Consider the following 20870-nt stretch of genomic DNA (forward strand, 5'->3'; position numbering starts at 1 on the left):
CCTACGCCTTGCTCAGTGAATTGGACTCAACACCCCCTATTCACCGCCCAAGAATATATCTGACTAGTAAGAATCTTAAAACCTATGTTTTGATATCTCTCTGTAAGTGAGTCAAGTGGGTGTAAAGCGGCAGAAACACAGCAGAGGAAAGCAGCTAAACCACATTATAAAAATCAATTACTTTTAAAAACCCGTGAAACAAAGACAGTGAAAGAGAGAGAAATTCTTACAAAATTCGTTCAGGGGCTGTGATGCCACCTGGATTGACCATATCTAGACCCACAGCTGATTGAGACATAAGGGTGGACACTCTTGGGGCTGAGAGGTTTGGTGAGGTTGGGTGAGGAAACACAGACCCTTTAAAGTAATACTGCATGGTAACCATCCCATGGGTCCCAAATCTCCAGGTTCAAGGGCATCTTCCTACATCGAAAACATGCATGAGAAACCCAGAAGATAGTACACCATGTGATCGGGAAAGGTTTCCAAAACGCACCTCTTTTCTCATCTCCTTGTGCTCGGGTTCGCCATTCCAGCCGCTTTACTTGCAATCTCCCTCCTTGGAGAATCAGCACCTTTAACCTCCTGTTCCGTACAGGTTGCAATTTGTCCTGAGGATGAACGGGAAGAGGGGGAACCAATGAGAGACTAGCTCTAGGTATCGGGACAGGCACAGGTCACTCTATTTTCCCATCAGGAAGAAGAATTAACCACAGGCTCAGCCTGCCGCCCGGGACCAGAATAGGGCCTGAAGCAATCCTGCGCTTTTGCGGCCAGCTCCCAAGAAAGCGAGTTGAAAAATGGAGCTCAGGGGCACTGCAATTCACAAACCTGCAGACTTATAAATGATAACTCTGGTCCACAAATATATTGAGGGAAGGCAACGAAGAGGAATGGAAAGCAAGGCAGAATTGCAGGAAACAGATTTCAGGAGGGAGATTCGAATCGGCTTTAAAGCACAGGAAAAGCGGCAAAACCTCGACAATGAAGCCCTTGGCCAAAAAGGGCGTATGCGTTTTTTCCTGAATATATTCAGGAAAAAACGCATACGCCCTTTTTGGCCAACCAAGCAACCTGGAAAGGCAAATCAGCGCTACAAAGAAGTCTCGCTTCCCATCGGTCAAAAGGGCCATGCTGAATAAAGTGTCAAAACCAGAAATGCAGGACAGGCCATGGAGAAACGGGAGCCTGGCTACGCTGATGGGCGGGATGTAAATTGCCAACAGCCACTCTGGAGAAGTGTACGGTGTGTCCTGAAACCTCCAAAAAACTCAGCTTAGAGAGCATAGGGCACTTCCACTCATGGGCGTATAAATTGGGAAAACTAAAAATCAGCAAGACACAGGCACCCCAAAGTTTAGGGCTGCTCTGTTGACAAGAACCTCCACTTCGTTACACCTTAAATATCCCAGGAAAGAGAAAAATGGATAAAGAAGTTGTGGTCCTTATGTACAATGGAATATCACTCAGCCATGAAACCAACGTCATAAGGCTAGTAGCAGCATGATGAGTGGATTTAGGTATGACGATTCTAAGTGAAATAAGTCATACAGAAAAAGACACTTATCATAAGATATCACTTATAGAGGGAATGTAAAAACCGCTACCCTTGAACTGAATTACAAAACAGAACAGAGTCCCACGTTTAGAAAACACACTATGGCTGCTTCACGGGAAAGGTGAGGTGGGGTGATGCATAAAACAAGGGTTTCAAATTAGGTCAGATACCGTTCCATAAAGCCAATATGTAATAGACAAGACCTACTCCTTGCTCAGTGAATTGGACTCAACACCCCCTATTCACCGCCCAAGAATATATCTGACTAGTAAGAATCTTAAAACCTATGTTTTGATATCTCTCTGTAAGTGAGTCAAGTGGGTGTAAAGCGGCAGAAACACAGCAGAGGAAAGCAGCTAAACCACATTATAAAAATCAATTACTTTTAAAAACCCGTGAAACAAAGACAGTGAAAGAGAGAGAAATTCTTACAAAATTCGTTCAGGGGCTGTGATGCCACCTGGATTGACCATATCTAGACCCACAGCTGATTGAGACATAAGGGTGGACACTCTTGGGGCTGAGAGGTTTGGTGAGGTTGGGTGAGGAAACACAGACCCTTTAAAGTAATACTGCATGGTACCCATCCCATGGGTCCCAAATCTCCAGGTTCAAGGGCATCTTCCTACATCGAAAACATGCATGAGAAACCCAGAAGATGGTACACCGTGTGATCGGGAAAGGTTTCCAAAACGCACCTCTTTTCTCATCTCCTTGTGCTCGGTTTCGCCATTCCAGCCGCTTTACTAGCAATCTCCCTCCTTGGAGAATCAGCACCTTTAACCTCCTGTTCCGTACTGGTTGCAATTTGTCCTGAGGATGAACGGGAAGAGGGGTAACCAATGAGAGACTAGCTCTAGGTATCGGGACAGGCACAGGTCACTCTATTTTCCCATCAGGAAGAAGAATTAACCACAGGCTCAGCCTGCCGCCCGGGACCAGAATAGGGCCTGAAGCAATCTTGCGCTTTTGCGGCCAGCTCCCAAGAAAGTGAGTTGAAAAATGGAGCTCAGGGGCACTGCAATTCACAAACCTGCAGACTTATAAATGATAACTCTCGTCCACAAATATATTGAGGGAAGGTAACGAAGAGGAATGGAAAGCAAGGCAGAATTGCAGGAAACAGATTTCAGGAGGGAGATTCGAATCGGCTTTAAAGCACAGGAAAAGCGGCAAAACCTCGACAATGAAGCCCTTGGCCAAAAAGGGCGTATGCGTTTTTTCCAGAATATATTCAGGAAAAAACGCATACGCCCTTTTTGGCCAACCAAGCAACCTGGAAAGGCAAATCAGCGCTACAAAGAAGTCTCGCTTCCCATCGGTCAAAAGGGCCATGCTGAATAAAGTGTCAAAACCAGAAATGCAGGACAGGCCATGGAGAAACGGGAGCCTGGCTACGCTGATGGGCGGGATGTAAATTGCCAACAGCCACTCTGGAGAAGTGTACGGTGTGTCCTGAAACCTCCAAAAAACTCAGCTTAGAGAGCATAGGGCACTTCCACTCATGGGCGTATAAATTGGGAAAACTAAAAATCAGCAAGACACAGGCACCCCAAAGTTTAGGGCTGCTCTGTTGACAAGAACCTCCACTTCGTTACACCTTAAATATCCCAGGAAAGAGAAAAATGGATAAAGAAGTTGTGGTCCTTATGTACAATGGAATATCACTCAGCCATGAAACCAACGTCATAAGGCTAGTAGCAGCATGATGAGTGGATTTAGGTATGACGATTCTAAGTGAAATAAGTCATACAGAAAAAGACACTTATCATAAGATATCACTTATAGAGGGAATGTAAAAACCGCTACCCTTGAACTGAATTACAAAACAGAACAGAGTCCCACGTTTAGAAAACACACTATGGCTGCTTCACGGGAAAGGTGAGGTGGGGTGATGCATAAAACAAGGGTTTCAAATTAGGTCAGATACCGTTCCATAAAGCCAATATGTAATAGACAAGACCTACTCCTTGCTCAGTGAATTGGACTCAACACCCCCTATTCACCGCCCAAGAATATATCTGACTAGTAAGAATCTTAAAACCTATGTTTTGATATCTCTCTGTAAGTGAGTCAAGTGGGTGTAAAGCGGCAGAAACACAGCAGAGGAAAGCAGCTAAACCACATTATAAAAATCAATTACTTTTAAAAACCCGTGAAACAAAGACAGTGAAAGAGAGAGAAATTCTTACAAAATTCGTTCAGGGGCTGTGATGCCACCTGGATTGACCATATCTAGACCCACAGCTGATTGAGACATAAGGGTGGACACTCTTGGGGCTGAGAGGTTTGGTGAGGTTGGGTGAGGAAACACAGACCCTTTAAAGTAATACTGCATGGTAACCATCCCATGGGTCCCAAATCTCCAGGTTCAAGGGCATCTTCCTACATCGAAAACATGCATGAGAAACCCAGAAGATGGTACACCGTGTGATCGGGAAAGGTTTCCAAAACGCACCTCTTTTCTCATCTCCTTGTGCTCGGGTTCGCCATTCCAGCCGCTTTACTTGCAATCTCCCTCCTTGGAGAATCAGCACCTTTAACCTCCTGTTCCGTACAGGTTGCAATTTGTCCTGAGGATGAACGGGAAGAGGGGGAACCAATGAGAGACTAGCTCTAGGTATCGGGACAGGCACAGGTCACTCTATTTTCCCATCAGGAAGAAGAATTAACCACAGGCTCAGCCTGCCGCCCGGGACCAGAATAGGGCCTGAAGCAATCCTGCGCTTTTGCGGCCAGCTCCCAAGAAAGCGAGTTGAAAAATGGAGCTCAGGGGCACTGCAATTCACAAACCTGCAGACTTATAAATGATAACTCTGGTCCACAAATATATTGAGGGAAGGCAACGAAGAGGAATGGAAAGCAAGGCAGAATTGCAGGAAACAGATTTCAGGAGGGAGATTCGAATCGGCTTTAAAGCACAGGAAAAGCGGCAAAACCTCGACAATGAAGCCCTTGGCCAAAAAGGGCGTATGCGTTTTTTCCTGAATATATTCAGGAAAAAACGCATACGCCCTTTTTGGCCAACCAAGCAACCTGGAAAGGCAAATCAGCGCTACAAAGAAGTCTCGCTTCCCATCGGTCAAAAGGGCCATGCTGAATAAAGTGTCAAAACCAGAAATGCAGGACAGGCCATGGAGAAACGGGAGCCTGGCTACGCTGATGGGCGGGATGTAAATTGCCAACAGCCACTCTGGAGAAGTGTACGGTGTGTCCTGAAACCTCCAAAAAACTCAGCTTAGAGAGCATAGGGCACTTCCACTCATGGGCGTATAAATTGGGAAAACTAAAAATCAGCAAGACACAGGCACCCCAAAGTTTAGGGCTGCTCTGTTGACAAGAACCTCCACTTCGTTACACCTTAAATATCCCAGGAAAGAGAAAAATGGATAAAGAAGTTGTGGTCCTTATGTACAATGGAATATCACTCAGCCATGAAACCAACGTCATAAGGCTAGTAGCAGCATGATGAGTGGATTTAGGTATGACGATTCTAAGTGAAATAAGTCATACAGAAAAAGACACTTATCATAAGATATCACTTATAGAGGGAATGTAAAAACCGCTACCCTTGAACTGAATTACAAAACAGAACAGAGTCCCACGTTTAGAAAACACACTATGGCTGCTTCACGGGAAAGGTGAGGTGGGGTGATGCATAAAACAAGGGTTTCAAATTAGGTCAGATACCGTTCCATAAAGCCAATATGTAATAGACAAGACCTACTCCTTGCTCAGTGAATTGGACTCAACACCCCCTATTCACCGCCCAAGAATATATCTGACTAGTAAGAATCTTAAAACCTATGTTTTGATATCTCTCTGTAAGTGAGTCAAGTGGGTGTAAAGCGGCAGAAACACAGCAGAGGAAAGCAGCTAAACCACATTATAAAAATCAATTACTTTTAAAAACCCGTGAAACAAAGACAGTGAAAGAGAGAGAAATTCTTACAAAATTCGTTCAGGGGCTGTGATGCCACCTGGATTGACCATATCTAGACCCACAGCTGATTGAGACATAAGGGTGGACACTCTTGGGGCTGAGAGGTTTGGTGAGGTTGGGTGAGGAAACACAGACCCTTTAAAGTAATACTGCATGGTACCCATCCCATGGGTCCCAAATCTCCAGGTTCAAGGGCATCTTCCTACATCGAAAACATGCATGAGAAACCCAGAAGATGGTACACCGTGTGATCGGGAAAGTTTTCCAAAACGCACCTCTTTTCTCATCTCCTTGTGCTCGGTTTCGCCATTCCAGCCGCTTTACTAGCAATCTCCCTCCTTGGAGAATCAGCACCTTTAACCTCCTGTTCCGTACTGGTTGCAATTTGTCCTGAGGATGAACGGGAAGAGGGGTAACCAATGAGAGACTAGCTCTAGGTATCGGGACAGGCACAGGTCACTCTATTTTCCCATCAGGAAGAAGAATTAACCACAGGCTCAGCCTGCCGCCCGGGACCAGAATAGGGCCTGAAGCAATCTTGCGCTTTTGCGGCCAGCTCCCAAGAAAGCGAGTTGAAAAATGGAGCTCAGGGGCACTGCAATTCACAAACCTGCAGACTTATAAATGATAACTCTCGTCCACAAATATATTGAGGGAAGGTAACGAAGAGGAATGGAAAGCAAGGCAGAATTGCAGGAAACAGATTTCAGGAGGGAGATTCGAATCGGCTTTAAAGCACAGGAAAAGCGGCAAAACCTCGACAATGAAGCCCTTGGCCAAAAAGGGCGTATGCGTTTTTTCCAGAATATATTCAGGAAAAAACGCATACGCCCTTTTTGGCCAACCAAGCAACCTGGAAAGGCAAATCAGCGCTACAAAGAAGTCTCGCTTCCCATCGGTCAAAAGGGCCATGCTGAATAAAGTGTCAAAACCAGAAATGCAGGACAGGCCATGGAGAAACGGGAGCCTGGCTACGCTGATGGGCGGGATGTAAATTGCCAACAGCCACTCTGGAGAAGTGTACGGTGTGTCCTGAAACCTCCAAAAAACTCAGCTTAGAGAGCATAGGGCACTTCCACTCATGGGCGTATAAATTGGGAAAACTAAAAATCAGCAAGACACAGGCACCCCAAAGTTTAGGGCTGCTCTGTTGACAAGAACCTCCACTTCGTTACACCTTAAATATCCCAGGAAAGAGAAAAATGGATAAAGAAGTTGTGGTCCTTATGTACAATGGAATATCACTCAGCCATGAAACCAACGTCATAAGGCTAGTAGCAGCATGATGAGTGGATTTAGGTATGACGATTCTAAGTGAAATAAGTCATACAGAAAAAGACACTTATCATAAGATATCACTTATAGAGGGAATGTAAAAACCGCTACCCTTGAACTGAATTACAAAACAGAACAGAGTCCCACGTTTAGAAAACACACTATGGCTGCTTCACGGGAAAGGTGAGGTGGGGTGATGCATAAAACAAGGGTTTCAAATTAGGTCAGATACCGTTCCATAAAGCCAATATGTAATAGACAAGACCTACTCCTTGCTCAGTGAATTGGACTCAACACCCCCTATTCACCGCCCAAGAATATATCTGACTAGTAAGAATCTTAAAACCTATGTTTTGATATCTCTCTGTAAGTGAGTCAAGTGGGTGTAAAGCGGCAGAAACACAGCAGAGGAAAGCAGCTAAACCACATTATAAAAATCAATTACTTTTAAAAACCCGTGAAACAAAGACAGTGAAAGAGAGAGAAATTCTTACAAAATTCGTTCAGGGGCTGTGATGCCACCTGGATTGACCATATCTAGACCCACAGCTGATTGAGACATAAGGGTGGACACTCTTGGGGCTGAGAGGTTTGGTGAGGTTGGGTGAGGAAACACAGACCCTTTAAAGTAATACTGCATGGTACCCATCCCATGGGTCCCAAATCTCCAGGTTCAAGGGCATCTTCCTACATCGAAAACATGCATGAGAAACCCAGAAGATGGTACACCGTGTGATCGGGAAAGGTTTCCAAAACGCACCTCATTTCTCATCTCCTTGTGCTCGGGTTCGCCATTCCAGCCGCTTTACTAGCAATCTCCCTCCTTGGAGAATCAGCACCTTTAACCTCCTGTTCCGTACAGGTTGCAATTTGTCCTGAGGATGAACGGGAAGAGGGGTAACCAATGAGAGACTAGCTCTAGGTATCGGGACAGGCACAGGTCACTCTATTTTCCCATCAGGAAGAAGAATTAACCACAGGCTCAGCCTGCCGCCCGGGACCAGAATAGGGCCTGAAGCAATCTTGCGCTTTTGCGGCCAGCTCCCAAGAAAGTGAGTTGAAAAATGGAGCTCAGGGGCACTGCAATTCACAAACCTGCAGACTTATAAATGATAACTCTCGTCCACAAATATATTGAGGGAAGGTAACGAAGAGGAATGGAAAGCAAGGCAGAATTGCAGGAAACAGATTTCAGGAGGGAGATTCGAATCGCCTTTAAAGCACAGGAAAAGCGGCAAAACCTCGACAATGAAGCCTTTGGCCAAAAAGGGCGTATGCGTTTTTTCCTGAATATATTCAGGAAAAAACGCATACGCCCTTTTTGGCCAACCAAGCAACCTGGAAAGGCAAATCAGCGCTACAAAGAAGTCTCGCTTCCCATCGGTCAAAAGGGCCATGCTGAATAAAGTGTCAAAACCAGAAATGCAGGACAGGCCATGGAGAAACGGGAGCCTGGCTACGCTGATGGGCGGGATGTAAATTGCCAACAGCCACTCTGGAGAAGTGTACGGTGTGTCCTGAAACCTCCAAAAAACTCAGCTTAGAGAGCATAGGGCACTTCCACTCATGGGCGTATAAATTGGGAAAACTAAAAATCAGCAAGACACAGGCACCCCAAAGTTTAGGGCTGCTCTGTTGACAAGAACCTCCACTTCGTTACACCTTAAATATCCCAGGAAAGAGAAAAATGGATAAAGAAGTTGTGGTCCTTATGTACAATGGAATATCACTCAGCCATGAAACCAACGTCATAAGGCTAGTAGCAGCATGATGAGTGGATTTAGGTATGACGATTCTAAGTGAAATAAGTCATACAGAAAAAGACACTTATCATAAGATATCACTTATAGAGGGAATGTAAAAACCGCTACCCTTGAACTGAATTACAAAACAGAACAGAGTCCCACGTTTAGAAAACACACTATGGCTGCTTCACGGGAAAGGTGAGGTGGGGTGATGCATAAAACAAGGGTTTCAAATTAGGTCAGATACCGTTCCATAAAGCCAATATGTAATAGACAAGACCTACTCCTTGCTCAGTGAATTGGACTCAACACCCCCTATTCACCGCCCAAGAATATATCTGACTAGTAAGAATCTTAAAACCTATGTTTTGATATCTCTCTGTAAGTGAGTCAAGTGGGTGTAAAGCGGCAGAAACACAGCAGAGGAAAGCAGCTAAACCACATTATAAAAATCAATTACTTTTAAAAACCCGTGAAACAAAGACAGTGAAAGAGAGAGAAATTCTTACAAAATTCGTTCAGGGGCTGTGATGCCACCTGGATTGACCATATCTAGACCCACAGCTGATTGAGACATAAGGGTGGACACTCTTGGGGCTGAGAGGTTTGGTGAGGTTGGGTGAGGAAACACAGACCCTTTAAAGTAATACTGCATGGTACCCATCCCATGGGTCCCAAATCTCCAGGTTCAAGGGCATCTTCCTACATCGAAAACATGCATGAGAAACCCAGAAGATGGTACACCGTGTGATCGGGAAAGGTTTCCAAAACGCACCTCTTTTCTCATCTCCTTATGCTCGGGTTCGCCATTCCAGCCGCTTTACTTGCAATCTCCCTCCTTGGAGAATCAGCACCTTTAACCTCCTGTTCCGTACAGGTTGCAATTTGTCCTGAGGATGAACGGGAAGAGGGGGAACCAATGAGAGACTAGCTCTAGGTATCGGGACAGGCACAGGTCACTCTATTTTCCCATCAGGAAGAAGAATTAACCACAGGCTCAGCCTGCCGCCCGGGACCAGAATAGGGCCTGAAGCAATCCTGCGCTTTTGCGGCCAGCTCCCAAGAAAGCGAGTTGAAAAATGGAGCTCAGGGGCACTGCAATTCACAAACCTGCAGACTTATAAATGATAACTCTCGTCCACAAATATATTGAGGGAAGGCAACGAAGAGGAATGGAAAGCAAGGCAGAATTGCAGGAAACAGATTTCAGGAGGGAGATTCGAATCGGCTTTAAAGCACAGGAAAAGCGGCAAAACCTCGACAATGAAGCCCTTGGCCAAAAAGGGCGTATGCGTTTTTTCCAGAATATATTCAGGAAAAAACGCATACGCCCTTTTTGGCCAACCAAGCAACCTGGAAAGGCAAATCAGCGCTACAAAGAAGTCTCGCTTCCCATCGGTCAAAAGGGCCATGCTGAATAAAGTGTCAAAACCAGAAATGCAGGACAGGCCATGGAGAAACGGGAGCCTGGCTACGCTGATGGGCGGGATGTAAATTGCCAACAGCCACTCTGGAGAAGTGTACGGTGTGTCCTGAAACCTCCAAAAAACTCAGCTTAGAGAGCATAGGGCACTTCCACTCATGGGCGTATAAATTGGGAAAACTAAAAATCAGCAAGACACAGGCACCCCAAAGTTTAGGGCTGCTCTGTTGACAAGAACCTCCACTTCGTTACACCTTAAATATCCCAGGAAAGAGAAAAATGGATAAAGAAGTTGTGGTCCTTATGTACAATGGAATATCACTCAGCCATGAAACCAACGTCATAAGGCTAGTAGCAGCATGATGAGTGGATTTAGGTATGACGATTCTAAGTGAAATAAGTCATACAGAAAAAGACACTTATCATAAGATATCACTTATAGAGGGAATGTAAAAACCGCTACCCTTGAACTGAATTACAAAACAGAACAGAGTCCCACGTTTAGAAAACACACTATGGCTGCTTCACGGGAAAGGTGAGGTGGGGTGATGCATAAAACACGGGTTTCAAATTAGCTCAGATACCGTTCCATAAAGCCAATATGTAATAGACAAGACCTACTCCTTGCTCAGTGAATTGGACTCAACACCCCCTATTCACCGCCCAAGAATATATCTGACTAGTAAGAATCTTAAAACCTATGTTTTGATATCTCTCTGTAAGTGAGTCAAGTGAGTGTAAAGCGGCAGAAACACAGCAGAGGAAAGCAGCTAAACTACATTATAAAAATCAATTACTTTTAAAAACCCGTGAAACAAAGACAGTGAAAGAGAGAGAAATTCTTACAAAATTCGTTCAGGGGCTGTGATGCCACCTGGATTGACCATATCTAGACCCACAGCTGATTGAGACATAAGGGTGGACACTCTTGGGGCTGAGAGGTTTGGTGAGTTTGGGTGAGGAAACACAGACCCTTTAAAGTAATACTGCATGGTACCCATCCCATGGGTCCCAAATCTCCAGGTTCAAGGGCATCTTCCTACATCGAAAACATGCATGAGAAACCCAGAAGATGGTACACCGTGTGATCGGGAAAGGTTTCCAAAACGCACCTCTTTTCTCATCTCCTTGTGCTCGGGTTCGCCATTCCAGCCGCTTTACTAGCAATCTCCCTCCTTGGAGAATCAGCACCTTTAACCTCCTGTTCCGTACTGGTTGCAATTTGTCCTGAGGATGAACGGGAAGAGGGGTAACCAATGAGAGACTAGCTCTAGGTATCGGGACAGGCACAGGTCACTCTATTTTCCCATCAGGAAGAAGAATTAACCACAGGCTCAGCCTGCCGCCCGGGACCAGAATAGGGCCTGAAGCAATCTTGCGCTTTTGCGGCCAGCTCCCAAGAAAGTGAGTTGAAAAATGGAGCTCAGGGTCACTGCAATTCACAAACCTGCAGACTTATAAATGATAACTCTCGTCCACAAATATATTGAGGGAAGGTAACGAAGAGGAATGGAAAGCAAGGCAGAATTGCAGGAAACAGATTTCAGGAGGGAGATTCGAATCGGCTTTAAAGCACAGGAAAAGCGGCAAAACCTCGACAATGAAGCCCTTGGCCAAAAAGGGCGTATGCGTTTTTTCCTGAATATATTCAGGAAAAAACGCATACGCCCTTTTTGGCCAACCAAGCAACCTGGAAAGGCAAATCAGCGCTACAAAGAAGTCTCGCTTCCCATCGGTCAAAAGGGCCATGCTGAATAAAGTGTCAAAACCAGAAATGCAGGACAGGCCATGGAGAAACGGGAGCCTGGCTACGCTGATGGGCGGGATGTAAATTGCCAACAGCCACTCTGGAGAAGTGTACGGTGTGTCCTGAAACCTCCAAAAAACTCAGCTTAGAGAGCATAGGGCACTTCCACTCATGGGCGTATAAATTGGGAAAACTAAAATTCAGCAAGACACAGGCACCCCAAAGTTTAGGGCTGCTCTGTTGACAAGAACCTCCACTTCGTTACACCTTAAATATCCCAGGAAAGAGAAAAATGGATAAAGAAGTTGTGGTCCTTATGTACAATGGAATATCACTCAGCCATGAAACCAACGTCATAAGGCTAGTAGCAGCATGATGAGTGGATTTAGTTATGACGATTCTAAGTGAAATAAGTCATACAGAAAAAGACACTTATCATAAGATATCACTTATAGAGGGAATGTAAAAACCGCTACCCTTGAACAGAATTACAAAACAGAACAGAGTACCACGTTTAGAAAACACACTATGGCTGCTTAACGGGAAAGGTGAGGTGGGGTGATGCATAAAACAAGGGTTTCAAATTAGGTCAGATACCGTTCCATAAAGCCAATATGTAATAGACAAGACCTACTCCTTGCTCAGTGAATTTGACACAACACCCCCTATTCACCGCCCAAGAATATATCTGACTAGTAAGAATCTTAAAACCTATGTTTTGATATCTCTCTGTAAGTGAGTCAAGTGGGTGTAAAGCGGCAGAAACACAGCAGAGGAAAGCAGCTAAACCACATTATAAAAATCAATTACTTTTAAAAACCCGTGAAACAAAGACAGTGAAAGAGAGAGAAATTCTTACAAAATTCGTTCAGGGGCTGTGATGCCACCTGGATTGACCATATCTAGACCCACAGCTGATTGAGACATAAGGGTGGACACTCTTGGGGCTGAGAGGTTTGGTGAGGTTGGGTGAGGAAACACAGACCCTTTAAAGTAATACTGCATGGTAACCATCCCATGGGTCCCAAATCTCCAGGTTCAAGGGCATCTTCCTACATCGAAAACATGCATGAGAAACCCAGAAGATGGTACACCGTGTGATCGGGAAAGGTTTCCAAAACGCACCTCTTTTCTCATCTCCTTGTGCTCGGGTTCGCCATTCCAGCCGCTTTACTTGCAATCTCCCTCCTTGGAGAATCAGCACCTTTAACCTCCTGTTCCGTACAGGTTGCAATTTGTCCTGAGGATGAACGGGAAGAGGGGGAACCAATGAGAGACTAGCTCTAGGTATCGGGACAGGCACAGGTCACTCTATTTTCCCATCAGGAAGAAGAATTAACCACAGGCTCAGCCTGCCGCCCGGGACCAGAATAGGGCCTGAAGCAATCCTGCGCTTTTGCGGCCAGCTCCCAAGAAAGCGAGTTGAAAAATGGAGCTCAGGGGCACTGCAATTCACAAACCTGCAGACTTATAAATGATAACTCTGGTCCACAAATATATTGAGGGAAGGCAACGAAGAGGAATGGAAAGCAAGGCAGAATTGCAGGAAACAGATTTCAGGAGGGAGATTCGAATCGGCTTTAAAGCACAGGAAAAGCGGCAAAACCTCGACAATGAAGCCCTTGGCCAAAAAGGGCGTATGCGTTTTTTCCTGAATATATTCAGGAAAAAACGCATACGCCCTTTTTGGCCAACCAAGCAACCTGGAAAGGCAAATCAGCGCTACAAAGAAGTCTCGCTTCCCATCGGTCAAAAGGGCCATGCTGAATAAAGTGTCAAAACCAGAAATGCAGGACAGGCCATGGAGAAACGGGAGCCTGGCTACGCTGATGGGCGGGATGTAAATTGCCAACAGCCACTCTGGAGAAGTGTACGGTGTGTCCTGAAACCTCCAAAAAACTCAGCTTAGAGAGCATAGGGCACTTCCACTCATGGGCGTATAAATTGGGAAAACTAAAAATCAGCAAGACACAGGCACCCCAAAGTTTAGGGCTGCTCTGTTGACAAGAACCTCCACTTCGTTACACCTTAAATATCCCAGGAAAGAGAAAAATGGATAAAGAAGTTGTGGTCCTTATGTACAATGGAATATCACTCAGCCATGAAACCAACGTCATAAGGCTAGTAGCAGCATGATGAGTGGATTTAGGTATGACGATTCTAAGTGAAATAAGTCATACAGAAAAAGACACTTATCATAAGATATCACTTATAGAGGGAATGTAAAAACCGCTACCCTTGAACTGAATTACAAAACAGAACAGAGTCCCACGTTTAGAAAACACACTATGGCTGCTTCACGGGAAAGGTGAGGTGGGGTGATGCATAAAACACGGGTTTCAAATTAGCTCAGATACCGTTCCATAAAGCCAATATGTAATAGACAAGACCTACTCCTTGCTCAGTGAATTGGACTCAACACCCCCTATTCACCGCCCAAGAATATATCTGACTAGTAAGAATCTTAAAACCTATGTTTTGATATCTCTCTGTAAGTGAGTCAAGTGAGTGTAAAGCGGCAGAAACACAGCAGAGGAAAGCAGCTAAACTACATTATAAAAATCAATTACTTTTAAAAACCCGTGAAACAAAGACAGTGAAAGAGAGAGAAATTCTTACAAAATTCGTTCAGGGGCTGTGATGCCACCTGGATTGACCATATCTAGACCCACAGCTGATTGAGACATAAGGGTGGACACTGTTGGGGCTGAGAGGTTTGGTGAGGTTGGGTGAGGAAACACAGACCCTTTAAAGTAATACTGCATGGTACCCATCCCATGGGTCCCAAATCTCCAGGTTCAAGGGCATCTTCCTACATCGAAAACATGCATGAGAAACCCAGAAGATGGTACACCGTGTGATCGGGAAAGGTTTCCAAAACGCACCTCTTTTCTCATCTCCTTTGCTCGGGTTCGCCATTCCAGCCGCTTTACTTGCAATCTCCCTCCTTGGAGAATCAGCACCTTTAACCTCCTGTTCCGTACAGGTTGCAATTTGTCCTGAGGATGAACGGGAAGAGGGGGAACCAATGAGAGACTAGCTCTAGGTATCGGGACAGGCACAGGTCACTCTATTTTCCCATCAGGAAGAAGAATTAACCACAGGCTCAGCCTGCCGCCCGGGACCAGAATAGGGCCTGAAGCAATCCTGCGCTTTTGCGGCCAGCTCCCAAGAAAGCGAGTTGAAAAATGGAGCTCAGGGGCACTGCAATTCACAAACCTGCAGACTTATAAATGATAACTCTGGTCCACAAATATATTGAGGGAAGGCAACGAAGAGGAATGGAAAGCAAGGCAGAATTGCAGGAAACAGATTTCAGGAGGGAGATTCGAATCGCCTTTAAAGCACAGGAAAAGCGGCAAAACCTCGACAATGAAGCCCTTGGCCAAAAAGGGCGTATGCGTTTTTTCCTGAATATATTCAGGAAAAAACGCATACGCCCTTTTTGGCCAACCAAGCAACCTGGAAAGGCAAATCAGCGCTACAAAGAAGTCTCGCTTCCCATCGGTCAAAAGGGCCATGCTGAATAAAGTGTCAAAACCAGAAATGCAGGACAGGCCATGGAGAAACGGGAGCCTGGCTACGCTGATGGGCGGGATGTAAATTGCCAACAGCCACTCTGGAGAAGTGTACGGTGTGTCCTGAAACCTCCAAAAAACTCAGCTTAGAGAGCATAGGGCACTTCCACTCATGGGCGTATAAATTGGGAAAACTAAAAATCAGCAAGACACAGGCACCCCAAAGTTTAGGGCTGCTCTGTTGACAAGAACCTCCACTTCGTTACACCTTAAATATCCCAGGAAAGAGAAAAATGGATAAAGAAGTTGTGGTCCTTATGTACAATGGAATATCACTCAGCCATGAAACCAACGTCATAAGGCTAGTAGCAGCATGATGAGTGGATTTAGGTATGACGATTCTAAGTGAAATAAGTCATACAGAAAAAGACACTTATCATAAGATATCACTTATAGAGGGAATGTAAAAACCGCTACCCTTGAACTGAATTACAAAACAGAACAGAGTCCCACGTTTAGAAAACACACTATGGCTGCTTCACGGGAAAGGTGAGGTGGGGTGATGCATAAAACACGGGTTTCAAATTAGCTCAGATACCGTTCCATAAAGCCAATATGTAATAGACAAGACCTACTCCTTGCTCAGTGAATTGGACTCAACACCCCCTATTCACCGCCCAAGAATATATCTGACTAGTAAGAATCTTAAAACCTATGTTTTGATATCTCTCTGTAAGTGAGTCAAGTGAGTGTAAAGCGGCAGAAACACAGCAGAGGAAAGCAGCTAAACTACATTATAAAAATCAATTACTTTTAAAAACCCGTGAAACAAAGACAGTGAAAGAGAGAGAAATTCTTACAAAATTCGTTCAGGGGCTGTGATGCCACCTGGATTGACCATATCTAGACCCACAGCTGATTGAGACATAAGGGTGGACACTCTTGGGGCTGAGAGGTTTGGTGAGGTTGGGTGAGGAAACACAGACCCTTTAAAGTAATACTGCATGGTACCCATCCCATGGGTCCCAAATCTCCAGGTTCAAGGGCATCTTCCTACATCGAAAACATGCATGAGAAACCCAGAAGATGGTACACCGTGTGATCGGGAAAGGTTTCCAAAACGCACCTCTTTTCTCATCTCCTTGTGCTCGGGTTCGCCATTCCAGCCGCTTTACTTGCAATCTCCCTCCTTGGAGAATCAGCACCTTTAACCTCCTGTTCCGTACAGGTTGCAATTTGTCCTGAGGATGAACGGGAAGAGGGGGAACCAATGAGAGACTAGCTCTAGGTATCGGGACAGGCACAGGTCACTCTATTTTCCCATCAGGAAGAAGAATTAACCACAGGCTCAGCCTGCCGCCCGGGACCAGAATAGGGCCTGAAGCAATCCTGCGCTTTTGCGGCCAGCTCCCAAGAAAGCGAGTTGAAAAATGGAGCTCAGGGGCACTGCAATTCACAAACCTGCAGACTTATAAATGATAACTCTGGTCCACAAATATATTGAGGGAAGGCAACGAAGAGGAATGGAAAGCAAGGCAGAATTGCAGGAAACAGATTTCAGGAGGGAGATTCGAATCGGCTTTAAAGCACAGGAAAAGCGGCAAAACCTCGACAATGAAGCCCTTGGCCAAAAAGGGCGTATGCGTTTTTTCCTGAATATATTCAGGAAAAAACGCATACGCCCTTTTTGGCCAACCAAGCAACCTGGAAAGGCAAATCAGCGCTACAAAGAAGTCTCGCTTCCCATCGGTCAAAAGGGCCATGCTGAATAAAGTGTCAAAACCAGAAATGCAGGACAGGCCATGGAGAAACGGGAGCCTGGCTACGCTGATGGGCGGGATGTAAATTGCCAACAGCCACTCTGGAGAAGTGTACGGTGTGTCCTGAAACCTCCAAAAAACTCAGCTTAGAGAGCATAGGGCACTTCCACTCATGGGCGTATAAATTGGGAAAACTAAAAATCAGCAAGACACAGGCACCCCAAAGTTTAGGGCTGCTCTGTTGACAAGAACCTCCACTTCGTTACACCTTAAATATCCCAGGAAAGAGAAAAATGGATAAAGAAGTTGTGGTCCTTATGTACAATGGAATATCACTCAGCCATGAAACCAACGTCATAAGGCTAGTAGCAGCATGATGAGTGGATTTAGGTATGACGATTCTAAGTGAAATAAGTCATACAGAAAAAGACACTTATCATAAGATATCACTTATAGAGGGAATGTAAAAACCGCTACCCTTGAACTGAATTACAAAACAGAACAGAGTCCCACGTTTAGAAAACACACTATGGCTGCTTCACGGGAAAGGTGAGGTGGGGTGATGCATAAAACACGGGTTTCAAATTAGCTCAGATACCGTTCCATAAAGCCAATATGTAATAGACAAGACCTACTCCTTGCTCAGTGAATTGGACTCAACACCCCCTATTCACCGCCCAAGAATATATCTGACTAGTAAGAATCTTAAAACCTATGTTTTGATATCTCTCTGTAAGTGAGTCAAGTGAGTGTAAAGCGGCAGAAACACAGCAGAGGAAAGCAGCTAAACTACATTATAAAAATCAATTACTTTTAAAAACCCGTGAAACAAAGACAGTGAAAGAGAGAGAAATTCTTACAAAATTCGTTCAGGGGCTGTGATGCCACCTGGATTGACCATATCTAGACCCACATCTGATTGAGACATAAGGGTGGACACTCTTGGGGCTGAGAGGTTTGGTGAGGTTGGGTGAGGAAACACAGACCCTTTAAAGTAATACTGCATGGTACCCATCCCATGGGTCCCAAATCTCCAGGTTCAAGGGCATCTTCCTACATCGAAAACATGCATGAGAAACCCAGAAGATGGTACACCGTGTGATCGGGAAAGGTTTCCAAAACGCACCTCTTTTCTCATCTCCTTGTGCTCGGGTTCGCCATTCCAGCCGCTTTACTAGCAATCTCCCTCCTTGGAGAATCAGCACCTTTAACCTCCTGTTCCGTACTGGTTGCAATTTGTCCTGAGGATGAACGGGAAGAGGGATAACCAATGAGAGACTAGCTCTAGGTATCGGGACAGGCACAGGTCACTCTATTTTCCCATCAGGAAGAAGAATTAACCACAGGCTCAGCCTGCCGCCCGGGACCAGAATAGGGCCTGAAGCAATCCTGCGCTTTTGCGGCCAGCTCCCAAGAAAGCGAGTTGAAAAATGGAGCTCAGGGGCACTGCAATTCACAAACCTGCAGACTTATAAATGATAACTCTGGTCCACAAATATATTGAGGGAAGGCAACGAAGAGGAATGGAAAGCAAGGCAGAATTGCAGGAAACAGATTTCAGGAGGGAGATTCGAATCGGCTTTAAAGCACAGGAAAAGCGGCAAAACCTCGACAATGAAGCCCTTGGCCAAAAAGGGCGTATGCGTTTTTTCCTGAATATATTCAGGAAAAAACGCATACGCCCTTTTTGGCCAACCAAGCAACCTGGAAAGGCAAATCAGCGCTACAAAGAAGTCTCGCTTCCCATCGGTCAAAAGGGCCATGCTGAATAAAGTGTCAAAACCAGAAATGCAGGACAGGCCATGGAGAAACGGGAGCCTGGCTACGCTGATGGGCGGGATGTAAATTGCCAACAGCCACTCTGGAGAAGTGTACGGTGTGTCCTGAAACCTCCAAAAAACTCAGCTTAGAGAGCATAGGGCACTTCCACTCATGGGCGTATAAATTGGGAAAACTAAAAATCAGCAAGACACAGGCACCCCAAAGTTTAGGGCTGCTCTGTTGACAAGAACCTCCACTTCGTTACACCTTAAATATCCCAGGAAAGAGAAAAATGGATAAAGAAGTTGTGGTCCTTATGTACAATGGAATATCACTCAGCCATGAAACCAACGTCATAAGGCTAGTAGCAGCATGATGAGTGGATTTAGGTATGACGATTCTAAGTGAAATAAGTCATACAGAAAAAGACACTTATCATAAGATATCACTTATAGAGGGAATGTAAAAACCGCTACCCTTGAACTGAATTACAAAACAGAACAGAGTCCCACGTTTAGAAAACACACTATGGCTGCTTCACGGGAAAGGTGAGGTGGGGTGATGCATAAAACACGGGTTTCAAATTAGCTCAGATACCGTTCCATAAAGCCAATATGTAATAGACAAGACCTACTCCTTGCTCAGTGAATTGGACTCAACACCCCCTATTCACCGCCCAAGAATATATCTGACTAGTAAGAATCTTAAAACCTATGTTTTGATATCTCTCTGTAAGTGAGTCAAGTGAGTGTAAAGCGGCAGAAACACAGCAGAGGAAAGCAGCTAAACTACATTATAAAAATCAATTACTTTTAAAAACCCGTGAAACAAAGACAGTGAAAGAGAGAGAAATTCTTACAAAATTCGTTCAGGGGCTGTGATGCCACCTGGATTGACCATATCTAGACCCACATCTGATTGAGACATAAGGGTGGACACTCTTGGGGCTGAGAGGTTTGGTGAGGTTGGGTGAGGAAACACAGACCCTTTAAAGTAATACTGCATGGTACCCATCCCATGGGTCCCAAATCTCCAGGTTCAAGGGCATCTTCCTACATCGAAAACATGCATGAGAAACCCAGAAGATGGTACACCGTGTGATCGGGAAAGGTTTCTAAAACGCACCTCTTTTCTCATCTCCTTGTGCTCGGGTTCGCCATTCCAGCCGCTTTACTTGCAATCTCCCTCCTTGGAGAATCAGCACCTTTAACCTCCTGTTCCGTACAGGTTGCAATTTGTCCTGAGGATGAACGGGAAGAGGGGGAACCAATGAGAGACTAGCTCTAGGTATCGGGACAGGCACAGGTCACTCTATTTTCCCATCAGGAAGAAGAATTAACCACAGGCTCAGCCTGCCGCCCGGGACCAGAATAGGGCCTGAAGCAATCCTGCGCTTTTGCGGCCAGCTCCCAAGAAAGCGAGTTGAAAAATGGAGCTCAGGGGCACTGCAATTCACAAACCTGCAGACTTATAAATGATAACTCTGGTCCACAAATATATTGAGGGAAGGCAACGAAGAGGAATGGAAAGCAAGGCAGAATTGCAGGAAACAGATTTCAGGAGGGAGATTCGAATCGGCTTTAAAGCACAGGAAAAGCGGCAAATCCTCGACAATGAAGCCCTTGGCCAAAAAGGGCGTATGCGTTTTTTCCTGAATATATTCAGGAAAAAACGCATACGCCCTTTTTGGCCAACCAAGCAACCTGGAAAGGCAAATCAGCGCTACAAAGAAGTCTCGCTTCCCATCGGTCAAAAGGGCCATGCTGAATAAAGTGTCAAAACCAGAAATGCAGGACAGGCCATGGAGAAACGGGAGCCTGGCTACGCTGATGGGCGGGATGTAAATTGCCAACAGCCACTCTGGAGAAGTGTACGGTGTGTCCTGAAACCTCCAAAAAACTCAGCTTAGAGAGCATAGGGCACTTCCACTCATGGGCGTATAAATTGGGAAAACTAAAAATCAGCAAGACACAGGCACCCCAAAGTTTAGGGCTGCTCTGTTGACAAGAACCTCCACTTCGTTACACCTTAAATATCCCAGGAAAGAGAAAAATGGATAAAGAAGTTGTGGTCCTTATGTACAATGGAATATCACTCAGCCATGAAACCAACGTCATAAGGCTAGTAGCAGCATGATGAG

The sequence above is a fragment of the Balaenoptera physalus genome, assembly GCF_965194825.1.
Source record: "Balaenoptera physalus genome assembly, chromosome: 9".
In the NCBI taxonomy this organism is placed as follows: Eukaryota; Metazoa; Chordata; class Mammalia; order Artiodactyla; family Balaenopteridae; genus Balaenoptera; species Balaenoptera physalus.